Consider the following 20,596-nt stretch of genomic DNA (forward strand, 5'->3'; position numbering starts at 1 on the left):
ATTTTATTCTGTAGGGCTTCTGTGAAAACGAAAATGTATATATTATATTTGGGGGTTCCGAGTCATTTTCTAGCAAATAAATACAGATTGTTACATGTAGGAGGGAAATGTCAGAATTGGCCTGGGTGGGAACGGGTTAACAAAGAGGGGTGGGGGGAGTAGTAGCTTCAGGGACATTGCAGGAGGAGAGGAGAGGAGAGGAGAGGAGAGGAGAGGAGAGGAGAGGAGAGGGGAGGAGAGGAGAGGGGAACGGCAGGCGGCACACTTGATCAGATTACAGAGAAGACAACAGACAGGTAATATACAGCATAGACATGGGTTTGTCTTGTGCCTTATAGAGACAGGAGAATTTTTTTTTTTTTTAGGGTTACAAACACTTTAAGTTATTGTTTTTTTTTCATGACTTTCCTTATTTTATTGCTTTTATCTTTCTCTGAGTAAACAATCTCCAGGCCATCAAACCCCCTGCTGGCTATGGATTGTGTAACGGGGTCTGTTGGGGTATTTGCTTTCTTCTCTTCCTTTTGTAAGTACAGAAATTTGCTTCAGAAATGATTTTCTATCTATAGTTTGCTGTCAGTGTGTCAGCAGGATGGTCCCACCTTGTGTGGCTGTCAGCAGGATGGTCCCACCTTGTGTGGCTGTCAGCAGGATGGTCCCACCTTGTGTGGCTGTCAGCAGGATGGTCCCACCTTGTGTGGCTGTCAGCAGGATGGTCCCACCTTGTGTGGCTGTCATCAGGATGGTCCCACCTTGTGTGGCTGTCAGCAGGATGGTCCCACCTTGTGTGGCTGTCAGCAGGATGGTCCCACCTTGTGTGGCTGTCATCAGGATGGTCCCACCTTGTGTGGCTGTCAGCAGGATGGTCCCACCTTGTGTGGCTGTCAGCAGGATGGTCCCACCTTGTGTGGCTGTCAGCAGGATGGTCCCACCTTGTGTGGCTGTCAGCAGGATGGTCCCACCTTGTGTGGCTGTCATCAGGATGGTCCCACCTTGTGTGGCTGTCATCGGTCAGCAGGATGGTCCCACCTTGTGTGGCTGTCAGCAGGATGGTCCCACCTTGTGTGGCTGTCAGCAGGATGGTCCCACCTTGTGTGGCTGTCAGCAGGATGGTCCCACCTTGTGTGGCTGCTCTCTGATGATGGGTATTTGTCCGTTGGAGGGTCTGCTTATTTTTGCACATTTTCTCTTTATTCTCCTGTTTTTTGTTGAATTATTTCTTCTTGTTCCTCTCTGTCCTGTGTGTAGTCTCAGGTATCCTGCTTTGTCTTTCTATTTTACTCATTACAAGGTATAAAGTGATGAAGATTCAGGAGCTCCTCTCAGTGCAGGAACTTCTCTCTCTTTCTTTCTCTCTCTCTTTCAAGTCCTCAGTTTTTCATGTTCCTCTCAGTCGGTGACACGCTGTCACATATTGCAGCAGTTATTTTCACCATTGGCTCCTCTTCACCTCTATAGAATTGAAGTCCGGGATAAGAGTGGACAGTCTCTGGAAGTGAGTGTCCCTCACTGACGAGTATTTGAGGCAATGTAGCAGGAAGTGGTCCTCATTCTCTGGGTCCCCTTTGGTCACATTTTAGCAGGAAGTGGTCCTCATCCTCTGGGTCCCCTTTGGTCACATTGTATCAGGAAGTGGTCCTCATCCTCCGGGACCCCCTTGGTCACATTGTAGCAGGAAGTGGTCCTCATCCTCCGGGACCCCCTTGGTCACATTGTAGCAGGAAGTGGTCCTCATCCTCCAGGACTCCCTTGGTTACATTGTAGCAGGAAGTGGTCCTCATCCTCCGGGACCCCCTTGGTCACATTGTAGCAGGAAGTGGTCCTCATCCTCCGGGACCCCCTTGGTCACATTGTAGCAGGAAGTGGTCCTCATCCTCCGGGACCCCCTTGGTCACATTGTAGCAGGAAGTGGTCCTCATCCTCCGGGACCCCCTTGGTCACATTGTAGCAGGAAGTGGTCCTCATCCTCCGGGACCCCCTTGGTCACATTGTAGCAGGAAGTGGTCCTCATCCTCTGGGACCCCCTTGGTCACATTGTAGCAGGAAGTGGTCCTCATCCTCCAGGACCCCCTTGGTCACATTGTAGCAGGAATGGTCCTCATCATCCAGGACCGCCTTGGTCACATTGTACCAGGAAGTGGTCCTCATCCTCCGGGACCCCCTTGGTCACATTGTAGCAGGAAGTGGTCCTCATCCTCCGGGACCCCCTTGGTCACATTGTAGCAGGAAGTGGTCCTCATCCTCTGGGTCCCCTTTGGTCACATTGTAGCAGGAAGTGGTCCTCATCCTCTGGGACCCCCTTGGTCACATTGTAGCAGGAAATGGTCCTCATCCTCCAGGACCCCCTTGGTCACATTGTAGCAGGAAGTGGTCCTCATCCTCCGGGACCCCCTTGGTCACATTGTAGCAGGAAGTGGTCCTCATCCTCCAGGACCCCCTTGGTCACATTGTAGCAGGAAGTGGTCCTCATCCTCCAGGACCCCCTTGGTCACATTGTAGCAGGAAGTGGTCCTCATCCTCCGGAACCCCCTTGGTCACATTGTAGCAGGAAGTGGTCCTCATCCTCCGGGACCCCCTTGGTCACATTGTATCAGGAAGTGGTCCTCATCCTCCGGGACCCCCTTGGTCACATTGTAGCAGGAAGTGGTCCTCCTCCTTCGGGACCCCCTTGGTCACATTGTAGCAGGAAGTGGTCCTCATCCTCCGGGACCCCCTTGGTCACATTGTACCAGGAAGTGGTCCTCATCCTCCGGGACCCCCTGGCCACATTGCTGGCACAGTCTACTCTCCCGGGGCTTGTAGGTCTGTCTGTGCCGTCCTAGTTGGATTTGCAGGCTGTGGGCGCTCAGTATGTACAGGCTCGGGGTCTGTCTGTCTTTGGGCTCTTGTAGCACCTCTAGGTACGGGGCCAGTTTGTAGTCTCTCTGCGGTGACTGGTAAACAGTTACTTTCTTGGAGTTTGTTATTTAATTTCTCCATTCTTCTCCAACATGTTTTTCTTTGGAGCTATTCATTGTGGTTTTTCTTTTTAGATTTCATCAGGCTGAATTGTTGGGGGTTTGGGACAAGGCACTGATGAGTTGTTGCAGCCTACAGGGCTTGGAGTGGTCCTTGTTGGTCAGTAGGGCCTTATGGTGGTATGAGTTGGGACTGCTATTTTGTAGGTGGTCCCAGTATGATAGCGCCCTCTTCTGTACTGCGAGAAGTACGGAAAATCTGGCCAGCGCAGACCTACAAGCACTGTTGGAGGATCTCCGATGGACTTGGAGGAGGTGCTTGCAGAATTCCAAGCAAAATATTTTTGGTGGGCTGGGGTCCCATTTGGATTGCTCTGGGAAGGTGACATGACCCCAAACTTCACTGCCATAAAGAAGATTTGGAGTGATGATGCTATCAATGATTCTAAGCCAGGCTCTTACTGGTGGTTTTAGGTGGTACAGCTGTCTCCTGATGGCATAGAAGGCTCTACATTCCTTGTCAAGCCCTGTGTTAAATAGTTTCCCTGGTGTGCTGATGACAAACCAAATCCACTTAGTTATAACGTGAGGGTAGGTTGGTGTCGCGCTGTTCTCCCCATTATTTCTTGTAGTGTGACCAGTACATCTAGGGGGTGTTGGAAGTCTTTGATTTTTTTTTTTCCTCCATATCATTTAGTCTTTTGATGATGTATTTTTGTTCTACAGTTATCTCCTCCTCTGGAATGTATTTGTAGAGGATCTTAACCACTTGAGACCCACGCTATAGCCGAATGACGGCTACAGCGCGGATCTCCTTTGCCGGGACTACGTCTATTGACGTCGACCCGTGCACGAGCGGCCTGCGCGGCGCGCTCTGTGATCGGTGAGTCTATGAGACCCTTATCACGTGATCAGCTGTCAGCCAATGACAGCTGATCATGTGATATAATGGAGCCGGTAATCGGCTATTATTCCTTCTCGCACTGACAGCGCGAGGAGAAAAAAAAAAGCCGATCACCGGCGGGCGTGATCGGGACATCAGTCCCGATCACGGCCAGCCCTGCCAGTGCCCACCTGCCCCCTGCCAGTGCCCACCTGCCCCCTCATAACTATACATTATAAAAAATTAATGCCCCCCGTCAGTGCCACCCAGCAGTGCCCATAGTGCCACCCAGCAGTGCTCACAGTGCCACTCAGCAGTGCCACCCAGCAGTGCCCACAGTGCCACCCAGAAGTGCCACCCAGCAGTGCCCACAGTGCCACCCAGCAGTGCCCACAATCTGCCTCAACAAAGGTGCTGCACCCCAGTGCCACATATCCATGCCCATCCGTGTCATCTACCAGTGCCCATCAGTGCCGCCCATCAGTGCCCAGCAGTGCCACCTATCAGAGCCACCTATCAGTGCCACCTATCAGTGCCCATCAGTCCCATCTATCAGTGGTACCTATCAGTGCCCATCCGTGCCACCCATGTGTGCCACCCATCTGTGTCACCCATCCGTGCCATCTTATCTGTGCCCATCTTTGCCCATCAGTGCCGCCTTATCTGTGCCCACTTATCTGTGCCTATTAGTGCCACCTTAACTATGCCTATCAGTGCCCACCAGTGCAGCCTATCAGTGCCCACCAGTGCAGCCTATCAGTGCCACCTCATCAGCGCACTTCAATGAAGGAGAAAAATGACCTGTTTGCAAAATTTTATAACAAACTATTAAACATGATTTTTTTTTTTTTTTTTTTGCATTTTTTTTTGTTTGTTTAGCAAAAAATAAAACTCCGAGCTGTAATTAAATACCACCAAAAGAAATCTCTATTTGTGGGGAAAAAATGATAAAAATGTCATTTGGGTACAGTGTTGTATGAGCGCGTAATTGTCATTCAAAGTGCATCAGCGCTGAAAGCTGAAAATTGGTCTGGGACTGAGGGGGGTTTAAGTGCCCAGTATTGAAGTGGTTAAAGCAGTTGAGCCAGATGTCGCCCTCTTGGATGTGGAGGGTGTTTTTCCTGGGTGCTGATCCCATATTCTTCCATATTTCCCAGAAAGAGATTTCCTGAAGTGCCTCCTCTAACTGTTGGAGGTTGTTGGAGATGACGTTTTTTTGTTTTTTTTCTCTTTATTCTCTGTGTTTTTTCTGTAGGGTGCCAAGGGCTATCCTTAGGTCAGGGTTGTCAGGGTCTCTGTGTTTTTTCTGTAGGGTGCCAAGGGCCATCCTTAGGTCAGGGTTGTCAGGGTCTCTGTGTTTTTTCTGTAGGGTGCCATGGGCTATCCTTAGGTCAGGGTTGTCAGGGTCTCTGTATTTTTTCTGTAGGGTGCCATGGGCCATCCTTAGGTCAGGGTTGTCAGGGTCTCTGTGTTTTTTCTGTAGGGTGCCATGGGCCATCCTTAGGTCAGGGTTGTCAGGGTCTCTGTGTTTGTTAACAAAGAAAGAATTTCTCCCGCGCTCCTGAACGCCGTTATTGATATACCATGGTATTCATGTCTTCATCCTGATGTCTCTCTGGGTGAAAACATTCGGAAAACTCTGAAAACTTCCCCTAAGCTGAAGGCACTCTCTGGCAAGAGGCTTTTCAGTCATTTTTTAGAAGCATCTGCCTCCTGTGTTTTCTCTGATGCATGCAGGCTGCAGCACCCTTGCAATTCTTGGATGCAGGTACTATCGACAGACCCACACAGAAAGAGAAAGACACATCTCTGTACACCATACAGGCAGAGCGTTGGGATGTGGACGGGTCCAGAGGGTAGGAAAACTGATCGCTCACCACGTGACATACCTTCCCAACTAGCTGGTCCTTTCATGTTGGTCTACTGCACTATACAGATTGTTCTCCTTTTTGCAAGGCTCTGATGAAGAGGGAAATTCCCCCGAAAACGCATCAGCCCACTTTGAGTATTTGCCCTTGCAGGGGCATGTCTAATTTTTAAACTTATAATGTGTATATTTTGTAACCCAGCTTTTATGAAAATGTAGGAACATTGTATGGTTTTATATAAGCATGTGTTTACTTTGCACTTGAATAAATTGTATTGTCCTGATCCTAGTGGTTGATCACTTGCCTTCCCCCTCTTTCTTTTTTATTTTTTCCTCTCGGTGTTTGTTATTGGAGACTCTCCGTAAAGTATTCCTTAATTCTTTGCATTCTTATGCCCCGTACACACGAGAGGGATTAAGTCTGACAGACTTCCGACGGAGTTCTAGCGGAGTTCCGCCGGAGTTCTGGCGGACTTTTCGACCGAACGGACTTGACCACACACCATCACACCAAACTCCGACGGAGTCGAACGTGATGACGTACGACTGGATTCGACGTAGGAAGTTCATAGACAGTAGCCAATAGCTGCCCTAGCGTCGGTTTTAGTCCGTCGGAGTAGCACACACACGAGCGAATTTTTCGAAGGGGACCGGGTCCGGCGGAGTTCCGTCGGGAAAATTTGAAGCATGCTTCATTTCTAAAGTCCGTCAGACTTTTGCGAAGCTAAAGTCCGTTGCAGCCCACACACGAGCGGATAGTCCGCCGGACTCAGTCCGTCGGAGTTTGGATGTCGAAAAGTCCGCTCGTGTGTACGGGGCATTAGTCAAACTATTTATTGGATTCTTTGGGTGGTTTCCGGCAGTTGACTTTTTTGAGATGGGCTGTTTCTACAATGGTGTATAATAATTTGTGGAAGTCCTTTGATGCCTGTTTCACACCTTGTGGGCTTACTAGGCTTGTGCAATTCGTTCCGTAACGAATCGAAATTCGGCCGAATTTTGCATCTTTTGGACATTCGGATGCATCTGAATGTCCGAATAAAAAAAAAATAAGGAATTACAACGAATACGAAAGAAATATAACGAATGAATTCGACGTGATTCGGTAATTCTTTAACCACTTGCTTACTGGGCACTTAAACCCCCCTCCTGCCCAGACCAATTTTCAGCTTTCAGCGCTGATGTACTTTGAATGACAATTACGCGGTCATACAACACTGTACCCAAATTACATTTTTATCATTTTTTTCCCACAAATAGAGCTTTCTTTTGGTGGTATTTAGTTACAGCTCGGAGTTTTATTTTTTGCTAAACAAACAAAAAAAGATGCAAAAAAAATAAAATAAATCATGTTTAATAGTTTGTTATAAAATTTTGCAAACAGGTAATTTTTCTCCTTCATTGAAGTGCGCTGATGAGGCGGCACTGATAGGCTGCACTGGTGGGCACTGATAGGCTGCATTGGTGGGCACTGATAGGCTGCACTGGTGGGCATTGATAGGCATAGTTAAGGCGGCACTAATAGGCACAGATAAGGTGGCACCAATGGGCACAGATAAGGCGGCACTGATGGGCAAAGATGGGCACAGATAAGATGGCACGGATCGGTGGCACAGATGGGTGGCACGGATGGGTGGCACTAAGGGGCACTGATAGGTACCACTGATAGATGGGACTGATGGGCACTGATAGGTGGCACTGATAGGTGGCTCTGATAGGTGGCACTGCTGGGCACTGATGGGCACTGGTAGATGACACTGATGGGCACGGATATGTGGCACTGGGGTGCAGCACATTTGTTGAGGCAGATTGTGGGCACTGCTGGGTGGCACTGTGGGCACTGCTGGGTGGCACTGACGGGGGGCACTTATTTTTTAATGATGTTTAGTGATGAGGGGGCAGGTGTGCACTGGCAGGGCTGGCCGTGATCGGGACTGATGTCCCGATCACGGCCGCCGGTGATCGGCTCTTTTTTTTTCTCCTTGCGCTGTCAGCGCGAGGAGGAATAATAGCCGATTACCGGCTCCGTTATATCACATGATCAGCTGTCATTGGCTGACAGCTGATCACGTGATAAGGGGTCGGGATCGACCCCTTGCTCCGATCGGTGATCAGGCGAGTCTCATAGACTCGCCGATCACAGAGCGTGCCGCGCGCGCCCCTCAGGGGGCGCGCAGGCCGCTCGTGCATGGGACGATGTCAATAGACGTAGTCCCGGAAAAGGAGATCCGCGCTGTAGCCGTCATTCAGCGCGGGTCTCAAGTGGTTAAAGATCTAATGAAACAAAAGGTCATCTCAAAGTAAATCTTATAGTCCAATCAGCTAATTAATTTTGTGCCGGAGGTTGGATTACTGGCAAAGTGCATTCCTGAGAAGTGAGTGAGAAGGGTGTTGTACTGTATTTGAGGCGAGGAGAAGAGACGTTGTCATTGTGTGTGTTAAAAGATTCAATAAACAAACGACTTTCCAAACTACGAATCATTATCACCAATGTCTATACATACATAAATAGCGAATTTCAACTAATACGAACGAATGAATTTGACACTCTATGGATAATAACGAATTATCCGTATTAACGTAACATAACGAATATAACAGAATGAAATGTTGTATTTTACGAACGACAACGAACCGACACTAAACAAAATTTTCCATTGTGCACAAGTCTAGGACTTACCTCATAGGCATTGCTTTGGAAGTTTTCGAGTTGTTTTTTTATTTTTTATGTCAAGTCTGTCCGTCACCTCTCTGTATTTTGTGGTAGATTCTTTGGACCCATATAAATGATGGTGGCAGGTTGCAGAGAGAGGCCCGGTGGATTTTTGGAGATGTTTTGTTTGAAGATTTAATACAGGGATCCTCAAACTACGGCCCTCCAGCTGTTGCTTGTTGTTGTAAAAGTCTGATATTCACAGACGTGACTGGGCATGATGGGAATTGTAGTTTCTGAACAACTGGAGGGCCGTAGTTTGAAGTCCGCTGATTTAATATTTAGCAGTAGATGGTTGTAGTCTGACAGGTGTGTTTGTGGGGTGACTGTAAAGCCATTGATGAGTGCGGGGTTCACATTGTTGATGGCATAGTCTACCACACTGCTGCCTATGAGGGAGTTAAGTGTATACCTTCCCAGAGAGTCTCCCGTGGTACGGCCGTTGAGGATGTAGAGGCCCAGACTGCGAATTTCAGTAACCAGTATGGTTCTGATACTTGTCTGCTTAGCAGCAGATTGAATATTATTCTCATTGTCTCCATCAGATATTTTCTCTGCGTTGGTTCTGGTAAACCGCGGACTCTCAGATTTTTCCTCCTATTTTGGTTTTCTTGATCCTCCAATTTATAAGCCATCTTGCTTTGTTCTATTTGTACATTTCTCATTTCATTTTTTAATTTTTTTTTTACACGTGTGTGGGTATCCAGTCGCTTTTCTGTGTCTTCTACTCGAGTCAGTATTTTGCCCAGGTCTCTTTGCAATGCTGAAATTAGTGTAAGGATCTAAAACTATGTTTAGAAAAATGGTAATGGAACCAATCCTATAAAACACACATGTGGAGTAATGTGCATATGTGAGTGAAAAAATGATATTGAACTACAAAAACAAGTGGAATTAATAATTCACTAAGTATACGGATGCAATATATAAATGCACACGAATCCTAATGAGTATCAACAACTGAAACGTGAGTCCCAATGTATAGTCCACATGCACTGAGTGGTGGAGAATATCAATGTTGGTCTTCCCAGCAATAGAATAAACGACCACACAATTCAACCCAGGACAATGGCTTGTCTGGAGTTATATCAATTAAAGAAGATTGAATACTCTTACCAGAGGGATTGGACACATCTGTCATATGACAGTGGGTCAAAAGCGCTTGAAATCCTGGGTGATGTCAATCAGGTATTGTGCGTTGTTGACAGGTCCCGATGATGAGTTGTCACCGTATTATCTCTGGATTTCATGATTCACTGGAACTCCTAATATAAATGGCTGGATCATACGTCTCCAAGCTCCACAGGGTCCAAACGTTCACATTGGAATGGCATCCAAGGTATGGTAAATCATGTAAAAAAGGGTTGAAAAAGAAAGAGGGGCTCCAAATGGTGCAGGTCAGAAAGTAACCAATGGGTTTATGCCATTCCAATGTGAACGTTTGGAACCTGTGGAGCCTGGAGACGTATGATCCAGCCATTTATATTAAGAGTTCCAGTGAATCGCGAAATCCAGAGATAATACGGAGACAACTCATCATCGGGACCTGTCAACAACGCACAATACCTGATTGACATCACCCAGGATTTCAAGCGCTTTAGACCCACTGTCATAGGACAGATGTGTCCAATCCCTCTGGTAAGAGTATTCAATCTTCTTTATTTGATATAACTCCAGACAAGCCATTGTCCTGGGTTGAATTGTGTGGTCGTTTATTCTATTGCTGGGAAGACCAACATTGATATTCTCCACCACTCAATGCATGTGGACTATACATTGGGACTCACGTTTCAGTTGTTGATACTCATTAGGATTTGTGTGCATTTATATGTTGCATCCGTATACTTAGTGAATTATTAATTCCACCTGTTTTGTAGTTCAATATCATTATTTTTTTTACTCACATATGCACATTACTCCACATGTGTGTTTTATAGGATTAGCTCCATTACCATTTTTCTAAACATAGTTTTAGATCCTTACACGAATTGATTTACTAGCGCTACACTCATTTCTGCCTATTTCCACTAAACTTTGTTTGTTTGAGTGTTAGCAGCTGACTTTCAATCTTTGGCTTCAGCGCAGTGTTTCCCCCCCTTTTTCTCTTTGCAATGCTGCCATTTCCTTTTTTAGGGAATTTTCTAACTTTGCGAACATATCTGCCATTTCTATGGCGGTAATTGAGCTTTTAGCCCCTGTACACACAGTCGGACATTCCGACAACAAAATCTGTCGGATTTTGTTACGGCGGATTTTGTCCGAAACTTGTGTCGCATACACACGGTCGGACAAAGTTGTCGGAAAATCCGATCGTTCGTAACGTGGTGACGTTATTTTGTTACGACGGGACTACGTTCAGGCTAGTAGCCAATAGCTTTACCATCTTCACTTTTCTGGTTCAATCTTCTCCCTTTTGGCTTGTCTTTCCGTCTTTGGGACGGTCGCCAAAATAAGAGAAAATGCCTACTTTGGCATAAAAAATCAGCATGTGAGTATTCAAGTATTGGGATTTAATGTATTATGTTATATGTATAAATGTATTTTTTGAAATATTTATTGCTTGTTGTGTGTTCACAGACAGTGGCTTCCCTGAAGAAGAAATTATTAATACATATTTTTTGAAACGCGTAGGAAAAGAGCCGCTTGTTTTGTTGCATAAAGTCCACGCATGTAGTATTATTTTATGCTATATACATATGTTAGCACAACACTGTCATTTTATGGATTTCTTCGTTATTGTAATGTTTTTTGATATTTGTAATAAAATTTATATTTTTTCATATATATTTTAGTATAATATTTTTTCCATATTGCCTTAAAAATCCCAAATAAATTTGAGGTGTCATTCAATTGTAGTAGCCAATAGCTTTGGTTTAGGAATTTGTTCTGAGCATGCGTGGCACTTTTTCCGATCGGAATTCTCTACACACAATGGGACAAAGTCCGATCGGATCATGTTGTCGGAAAGTTTTATAGCCCAGCTCTAAAACTTTGTCGGTCGGAAATTCAGACGGAAACAGTCCGATGGAGCCCACACGCGGTCGGATTATCCGACAACACGGTCCGATCGGACATTTTCCGTCGGAATGTCTGACCGTGTGTGTACAAGGGCTTAGACTTTGATCGTCCATATGTCGTATTTCACTGTCACTTCCGGTCTCCATTTCTGCTCTTGTTTGGATTGATATACCAGACCACAGTGTTGTATTTTTTTTGTCCATTTTTACTATTCCTGATTGCTTGTCTTGCACAAGTCACCGTCTGTTTTTTTTTTTTTCTGTTACTGACTTATCTTGACTCTCTCCTTGAGACACACAGTTGTGCTCATAAGTTTACACACCCTGGCAGAATTTATGATTTCTTGGCCATTTTTCAGAGAATATGAATGATAACACAAAAACGTTTTTTTTTTTTTTTTATTTCTTTATTGAGAAAAGCCATAAAGGTGATTTACAGTAACTCTATATACAGAAACAGTTGGTGGTTGACATCAAGATTTTCTGTACTTAAAGTATGTTAACAAGTGTAACCTTGGTCTCTTGTATGCACCCAAAGGAGAGAGCATAGACGAGAGGAGGAAAAATAAAAGGCAAATACTGTAAGAGTCCGGGGGATGGAGCAGGAAGGAAGGGAAGGAGAGAGTAGATAGAGTGTTAGTAGGTTAATGCTCAATGTTATGAGGAGTAGTTACACAATAAACCTGTCAGTAGACAAACCCAAGTGGCTCGGTTCATTCCAGGTAAGAGGTGATAACTCATGAATTGGTGAAGGGCAAGGTAGGGCCCTATGATCCAGTAGCCAGAATTGCCAGTGTGCATTTGCAAAGACAAATTCCATTGTTAGGTGGTCATTGAGGATGTTAATGATGTCTTGAGGAGTGGGAGGGCAAATCTGTTTCCAGTGCCGGGCAATAGATAACCGGGCAGCAGTAAGTAAGTGTGTAATGATGAGGTGGAATTTGGAGGGCCATTCAGAGAGGCCCAGTCCGAAGAGAGCCATCTGTGGGGATAATTCAATGTTAATGTTTGTAACATCGTGTATAAGTGTGGAGATGTTCGTCCAGTAAGCACCGATCGATGGGCATGTCCACCATATATGAAAAATATCTCCATCCAAGTCACAATTTCTCCAACATTTACTGGAGTGGGTCGGGAAGATTCGAGCTAATTTCACAGGCGTATAGTACCAGCTGTACACAATTTTCATTGAGGTTTCCCAGTGGGAAATGTTTTTAGAGTATATGGTGGATGAGCGTAGTGCTCAGTACCAGCTAGTGGGGTGAATCTCAATTTGTAGTTTGGATTCCCAGTATTTTATAGTTGGGGTGTGTTCCTCCATGTTTGGTTTTGTTAGTAGGCTGTAAAGATAGGATATGCCACGTATTTTGTTGTTGGAAGAGGAAAGAAACTGTAGGATGTCCTTAGTCCACTTGTTGCGTGATGTTGAAATGGTGTTGAGTATATGACGGAGCCTTAGGTATACATAGAAGTCCTTATTGGAAATGTGGAAACAGTCTTTAATTTGGGGGAAGGATAGTAGTTGATTATGTTGCAACAAGTCTCCAATTTTCCGGGGGCCCCGTGAGGACCAATTCTGAAGTGGAAGGTCAGGTGATGAGCGATAATGCTGATAATGGAAGTTGGTGAAGGGCTTCCACATGTATTCCTCCCGCGGATTGTAGCACCGATCTCCATGTGGATAGTGTAGCATTAACTGTTGGGATTGAAGGAGCATGGAGGATAGTAACCCAGCCTTATAGCCACCAATAAAAGTGCAGGCGATTTGGCAACATTATTTGCTTCAATAAGAGTCCAAGGCTGCGCTGAGGACATGTCCCATAGCTTTTTGGTTTGATCCAATATTATTGCTTTGTAGTACATATAGAGGTCTGGTACACCGAGGACCGCATAGGCCTTGGGTGTATTGAGTAGAGAGGCTTTGATGCGTGGCTTGCGTGCCACCCAGATGAAGTGATAAATAATCCATTGAAGCATGGCTATGTCTGATTGTAGGATCGGTATTGGCATAGTTCTAAAGAGATACAGTACGTGTGGGAGGAGAAACATTTTGGAGAGGGCTATTCGGCCTGCCCAGGTAACGTTCGTAGATAAAAGTGATTTAACAATATCTTGCAATTTCTGAGCTAGAAGAGATATGTTAGTACTGGGAAGTAGTGTAGAGGGGGAAGTCAGCTGGATCCCTAAGTAAGTCATGGAGGAGCTGGGGGCCCATGAAAAGGGGGAAGAGGTAGTGATAGTTTCTTTAAGTTGTGGAGAGAGGGAGACTCCTAGCATGGCTGATTTAGAGTGATTTAGAGTGATTCCGTTTATACATGGATACCTTACTAAACTGTTGTAGGAGATCACACAATGGGGGAGGGAATGTAGTGGGTCAGTCAGCCACATGATTATATCATCAACGTATAGGTCTAAGTAAACCCAGTTAACCCTGTCGAACGCCCTCTCTGCATCAAGAGAGATCAGCAGAGAAGGCGTTCGGTGGTGCTCAGTCCAGGGAATAAGGTCTATAAATCTTCGGGTGCCACCTGAGGCTTGTCGGGAGGGGATGAAGCCTACTTGATCTGGATGGACTAGGTTGGGTATATATTTCACAAGACGGGTAGCTAATAATTTTGTATAGATCTTAAGATCTGTGTTGAGTAGGGATATGGGGTGTTAACTGGCTGGATCGTAGGAGGGTTTGCCAGGTTTGTGTATGGTGGTTATCACTGCTTCAAGGGATTCAGATGGGATTTCTCCTGTTGACAAGAACCTATTAAAAGAGTTACATAGGTGGGGTACTAGTTTATCTGTGTATGTTTTATAATATTCATTAATGAAGCCATCTGAGCCCGAGGCTTTGTGGGAGGGAAGATCTTTGATAGCCTGTTGAATCTCTCTATATGAGAATGGCTGGGCTAATGATTGGAGTTGAGGTGGAGAGAGTGAAGGTAGTTGGAGGGGGCCTAGAAATGTTTGTATAAGTTGCGGAGTATATATCATTTTTAATAAAAGGCGCTAAATCCGTTCGCTATATCTCTTGGGTTTGTTAGCTTATCTCCCTTTTCATTTAAGAGGAATGGGATCCGATTTTGCACTGCTCTTCGTTTATATTGTTGGGCCAAGAGTTTACTCCCCTGGGCGTACCAAGAGACGCGAAGGCGCTTAAGGTAGAAGTCATGGCCCTTTTGAAGGTAGGAGCTGAGGTCATTTCTCAGCTTACTTAGTTCGGCTGTGGGAGTTGGGTTGGTGTTTTGTTTATTCAAGGTTTCAAGTGTTCGGATGTTGTAGAGAAGGGAATTTACTGTGTGGGTTCTCTTTTTCTTTTCCTGGGCACCCAGCTGAATACAAGTTCCTCGTATGACAGATTTGTGGGCATTCCAGAGTGTACTTGTGTTAGAAACGGAGTCAGCATTGTTGGTGAAGAAGGATAATAATTTAAACAAAACGCAGGAGATGGTTTCTAGTCATGTGACCAAGGTGAAGGCAGAGGTATAGTGAGCTGGAAGGCTTTAAGTAGACAGGTCAGACGAGCATCATCAGGAACAGCTGGTAACTTTGGAGAGAGAAGAGAGCTGGCAATTAGCCGACAGCTGAGCGGCCAGCCCAGAGAAGGAAGGGCTAAGCCAGCCCTGACAGTACCTCCTCCTCAATGACCCATTTCCCTCAGAGGGCCACCGGCTTGAGGGGAAACAGTCTATGGAACTCACGGAGGAGAACAGGGGCATGTACGTCAGGGGATGAAACCCAGGAGCGTTCCTCCGGACCGTACCCCTTCCAATGTTCCAGGTACTGTATGCGCCCAAGGAACCTACGGGAGTCAACAATGGATTGTACCTCATACTCCTCATGGTTCTCAACCTGAATAGGGTGAGGACATGGTACGGAGGTGGTAAATCGGTTACAGACCAACGGTTTTAATAAGGAGACATGAAACACATTTGATATGCGGATACTAGGAGGAAGGTCCAACGCGTAATCCACTGGGTTAATCCTGCGGTCAGCATGGAGTCTGTACCTATCATTAGCATGACGCAAAGCCTCCTGGACTTGTACCCAAGTGGAACGAAGACCACGGAGATGCTCCTCCAAGCCCTTGTACACACGGTCGGACATTCTGACAACCAAATCCATTGGATTTTGTCCGACGGATTTTGTCCGACGGATTTTGTCCGAAACTGTTGCATACACACGGTCGGACAAAGTTGTCAGAAAATGCAATACAGTATAGTACATAACGTGATGACGTTATTTTGTTACGATGGGACTACGTTCAGGCTAGTAGCTAATAGCTTTGGTCTAGGAATTTGATCTGAGCATGCGTGGCACTTTGTCCGTCAGAGTAGGCTACACATGATCGGAGTATGTCCGATCGGAGCATTTTGTCGGAAAATTTTACGGGCAAGTTGGAAAACTTGGTCCATCGGATACTCCGACGGAAACAGTCCGATGTAGACCACACACAGTCGAATTATCCGACAAAACGGTCCGATAGGACACATTCCGTCGGAATCTCCGACCGTGTGTACAAGGGCTAACGCAGGAATACTCTGTGGAACAAACGAGTCAGGCAACATGGAAGGTTGGAAACCATAATTTGCCATAAATGGAGACAATCGGGAGGCAGAATTCAAGGCACTGTTGTGAGCAAACTCTGCCCAAGGTAATAGGTCAGACCAGTTGTTATGATGGTCAGAAATATAGCAACGTAGGAATTGCTCGAAGGACTGATTGTCTCGTTCTGCGGCCCCATTAGACTGCGGGTGATACACAGAAGAGAACGCAAGCTGGATTCCCAACTGTGCACAAAAGGCTCGCCAGAACCGGGAGCAAAAATGGAAGCCAGTTCCTTAGAAGTGGAATACAGTGACACATCTTTGAGAACCGGTCAACCACCATAAGGATAACAGTGTTGCCTTGGGAGTTGGGCAATTCCACAATGAAATCCATAGACAGGTGAGTGCAGGGCCTCTCTCCATTGGGTAATGGTTGTAGGAGGCCCACTGGAAGGTGTCGTGGAGTATTACTCTGAGCACACACGGGACAGGCAGCTACGAAGGCAGTAACATCAGCCCGTAGACTAGGCCACCAGAATTGTTGGGAGATGGCCCAAATGAGTTGATTCTTCCCAGGATGGTCAGCTGCCTTGGGAGAATGGTAAGTCTGGAGCTCTGCAGTACGGAGACTCTCTGGGACAAAGCAGCGGTCACAAGGTTTATCAGGAGGAGCATGGACCTGAGCAGCAAGAATTTTGTCACCCAAAGGAGAAGTAAGACTGGTGAGAACCGTAGCCAAGATACGATCAGGAGGAATCAAAGGAACCGGAACCGTCTCTGACTTGGAAGTGGCGGAAAATTGTCGTGACAAAGCATCAGCCCTTACATTCTTAGTACCGGGTAAGAATGAGACAATGTAATTAAAGCTCGACAAGAAAAGAGCCCATCGCGCCCTTCTGGGAGAGAGTCGCTTAGCCTCAGACAAGAATGTAAGATTCTTATGGTCAGTAAGAATAAGAACTGGCACAGTGGTACCTTCAAGGAGATGTCTCCATTCTTTCAAGGCTAAAATGATCGCCAACAGCTCTCTGTCACCAATCTCATAATTGCACTCAGCAGGTGACAATTTCTGGGAAAAGTAGCCACACGGATGCATAGCGCTCTCAGAGTTAGGACGTTGCGCCAACTCCAGTCTCAGAAGCATCAACTTCTAGGATAAAAGGCAACGTAGGATCAGGATGTGCCAACACAGGAGCAGAAACAAAGGCAGCCTTGAGAGTCTCAAAGGCCTTAATGGAACCCGGAGACCAACTCTGTGGGTTCCCGTCCTTTCTGGTCATATCAGTCAGAGGCTTGACCAGAGACGAGACGTTACAAATAAACTTCCGATAGTAGTTGGCAAGGCCCAGGAAACGCTGCAGAGGACGTACACCCATGGATCGGGGCCACTGTAGGACTGCCGAACGTTTCTCTGGGTCCATCGAAAAACCAGCAGTGGAAATGACATAGCCCAGGAATGTAACCTGTTCATGATGGAACTCGCACTTCTCCAGTTTACAATAGAGATTGTTCTCTCTTCGTTTCTGAAGTACACGACAGACATCTGTGTGGTGGCTCTCCAGGGACTTGGAAAATATGAGGATATCATCGAGATAAACCACCACACACAACTGCATCAAATCTCGGAGGACATCGTTAATAAATTCCTGAAAAACTGCCGGGGCGTTACAAAGGCCAAAAGGCATTACCAGGTATTCATAATGGCCTGTTCTGGTATTAAACGCAGTTTTCCACTCGTCGCCCTCCTTAATGCGCACGAGATTGTATGCCCCTCTCAAGTCAAGCTTTGTGAAAACCGTTGCTCCCTTGAAGCGGTCAAATAACTCTGTAATCAATGGAATCGGGTAGGCATTCTTAATCGTGACACGATTGAGACCCCTATAATCTATACAAGGTCTCAGTTCACCGCTCTTCTTTTTCACAAAGAAGAAACCAGCACCAGTAGGAGATGAGGATTTGCGAATGAAACCTCGAGAAAATGTGTCAGCAACATATTCCTCCATGGCCTTATCCTCCAAGACCGACAAAGGGTAAACCCGGCCACGAGGAGGTATGGCACCAGGTTGAAGGTCAATTGCGCAATCATAAGGGTGGTGTGGAGGCAAACTACTGGCTTGACCTTTATCAAAGACATCGCCAAAATCACGGTACTCCTCCGGCAGGGAGGGGAGTGAAGAGGTGCACAGGACCTTGGATACCTTCAGGAAGCATGTCTCACTGCATTGTGGTGACCAGGAGAGAACCTCAGCACGGAGCCAATCAAAAGAGGGGTTGTGCCTCTGTAACCAAGGATAACCAATAACCAGAGGAAATCTGGGTGAGGAAATAACTTGGAATTGGATTATCTCATGGTGAAGAGCCCCTACGGCCATGGACAATGGAACCGTCTCATGAGTCACATGGGCAGGCTGTAAAGGTCTCCCGTCAAGAGCCTCAATGGCAAGTGGAGTGTCACGCAGCTGCAGCGGAATTGAGTGCTGTGATACAAATGCAGCATCAATGAACAGGCCTACAGCCCCAGAGTGGATTAGAGCCTGTATCTCGATGGACGACTCAGCCCAAGAAAGGGTAACCAAAACCAGGGACTTATCCTTCTGGATAACTGGAGACGAAACAATGCCACCTAAGGTCTGTCCATGACAGGACCTCAAGGTTCGGGCGTTCCGTGGACGGGTAGGACAAGACTTCAAAAAGTGACCTGCCTGGCCACAATAAAGGCACAATCTCTCCCTCCTCCTAAAGTCTCTCTCATCCGCAGAGAGACGCATGCAGCCCAGGTGCATGGGTTCATCTTCACTGACCAACTCGGTACCAGGAGGCATGGGAGGTGAGGGAGGCATGGGAGGTGAGGGAGGCACGGGAGGGACTACAAAGCTCGGGGGCAAACGTACAGGAGGCTTCCGCAAGCGCTCCTTAAGAGAAAGTCTTTCTGAGTCTGGAGTCAATGAGGATGGCAAACGAGATGAAGCTCTCCAGCTCAGTGGGTATATCTCGGGCTGCTATCTCATCCTTGATGGAATCCGAGAGACCATGAGAAAAAGCCACGAGGGCCTCATTGTTCCAAGCAACCTCTGCTGCCAGAGTACGGAATTCAATGGCGTAATCGGCAACAGTTCTCGTACTCTGTTTGATGGACATGAGGCACTTGGCAGCAGAAGCGGAGCGTGCGGAACGCCAAAAACCCTTTTAAAGGAGGCCACAAACTGAGGGTAACTCAAGACAACAGGTTTTCGCGTCTCCCATAGAGGGTTAGCCCAGGCCAAGGCTCTCTCAGAAAGCAAAGATATCATGAAACCTACTTTGCTTCTGTCTGTGGGTAACGCCTGGGGCAGCATTTCGAAGTATATCTCAACCTGATTGAGAAACCCTGAACTGGATCGCCCCCAAATCGCTGGGGAAGCGGAGCAGAACCAGACATACCTCTTATAGAGGTAATACTCGAGGCGGGTGCTTGCACAGAGACTGGCGCAGCAGCAGGGACGGCCTGCGACTCAGGTTGTACCGGAGCAGCCGCCGTGGGGGATTCCAGGTGAGCCGTGCGATTCAGGAGTATTTGTAACGCCAAGGCAAACTGATCCATGCGGTGATCCTGCTCATCCAATCTGGAAAAAATATTACCAACAAGTGGATTGACTGTATCTTCTGAATTCATGGCCTTCGCCTACTGTCAGGAACCATGAAACAGACTAAGCCAGCCCTGACAGACGCCATAGGGTATGTCTGGGGGTAGTAGGGGACAAAGAAATAGTGATCGATACTGGGGTGTGGTCCGACCACGTGATAAGCCCTATTGTGGAATTTTTTTAAGCAGAATTTTGGAGGTTAAGAACAGGTCGATCCTAGAATATGACCTTTGGATGTTTGAATAGAAAGAATAATCCCTCTCAGTACCGTGTTGGCACCTCCAGGGGTCATAAAGATCTTTTAGGGAGAACATGGAAGAGAGGGCTGTGGATTTTCTGCGCTTTGCATTAGATGAGTCCATCTGGGGGTCTATGACTTCATTAAAGTCCCCACAGATTATAATTTGATCTTTAATGTAATGTTGGATTTTTTGCAACACAGATTTGTAAAACGATTTCTGGTGGGTGTTGGGAGCATAGATGTTCTCGATTATGAGGGGGTTGGTTATTGAATGTGGCTGATAGGATTAGATTCGGAGATTCGCTGTCCAAGGGCCTCGGCTATGGAATGCTCTACCAATCAACATCCGCCTGGAAGAAAATCACCTGGCTTTTAGGAAAAAACTCAAGACCTTCCTCTTTTAGCAGATGATCAAAGCTCGCCACAGCGCCTAGAGGCGATTCAGTTCGCCTTGTGCGCTATACAAGTATTTCATTCATTCATACCTGCCAGAGGGGTCCTGGTCAAGGTGAGTGAGATTAAAAGAGACAGAGGATCGTACTGCTATCATGGCTCCTCTTCTTTTCTTGCTGGATCGTGATTGGAAGCAGTGGGGGAATCATTTGTGGGAACATTGGGGTGGTTTATGGTCAGCAAAGTGCGTTTCTTGGATGCAGAGTACATCTGCTTTTAGTGAGATAGCTTTGTGCCATAAAAGTGAGCGTTAAAAAGGGGCTGCTGAGGCCCTTGGCGTCAAGGGAGACTATTTTCTTGTATT

At 46.5% G+C, this 20,596-nt stretch overlaps 1 protein-coding gene across 1 annotated transcript in view; it reads left to right on the forward strand.

Annotated features, from left to right (window-relative positions):
- Positions 1 to 229: 229 nt before the first annotated feature.
- Positions 230 to 20,596, forward strand: part of LOC143975715 (proteinase-activated receptor 1-like) — a 134,128-nt gene continuing 113,761 nt past the window's right edge. Inside the window, exon 1 of the mRNA XM_077478213.1 lies at positions 230 to 296. The gene's annotated coding sequence lies outside the window, so the exon portion shown is untranslated. The remainder of the gene's footprint in view (positions 297 to 20,596) is intronic.

Source organism: Lithobates pipiens, unplaced genomic scaffold (genome assembly GCF_037356315.1).
Source record: "Lithobates pipiens isolate NorthernLeopardFrog02 unplaced genomic scaffold, aLitPip1_a1.2 Scaffold_13, whole genome shotgun sequence".
NCBI classification, from domain to species: Eukaryota; Metazoa; Chordata; class Amphibia; order Anura; family Ranidae; genus Lithobates; species Lithobates pipiens.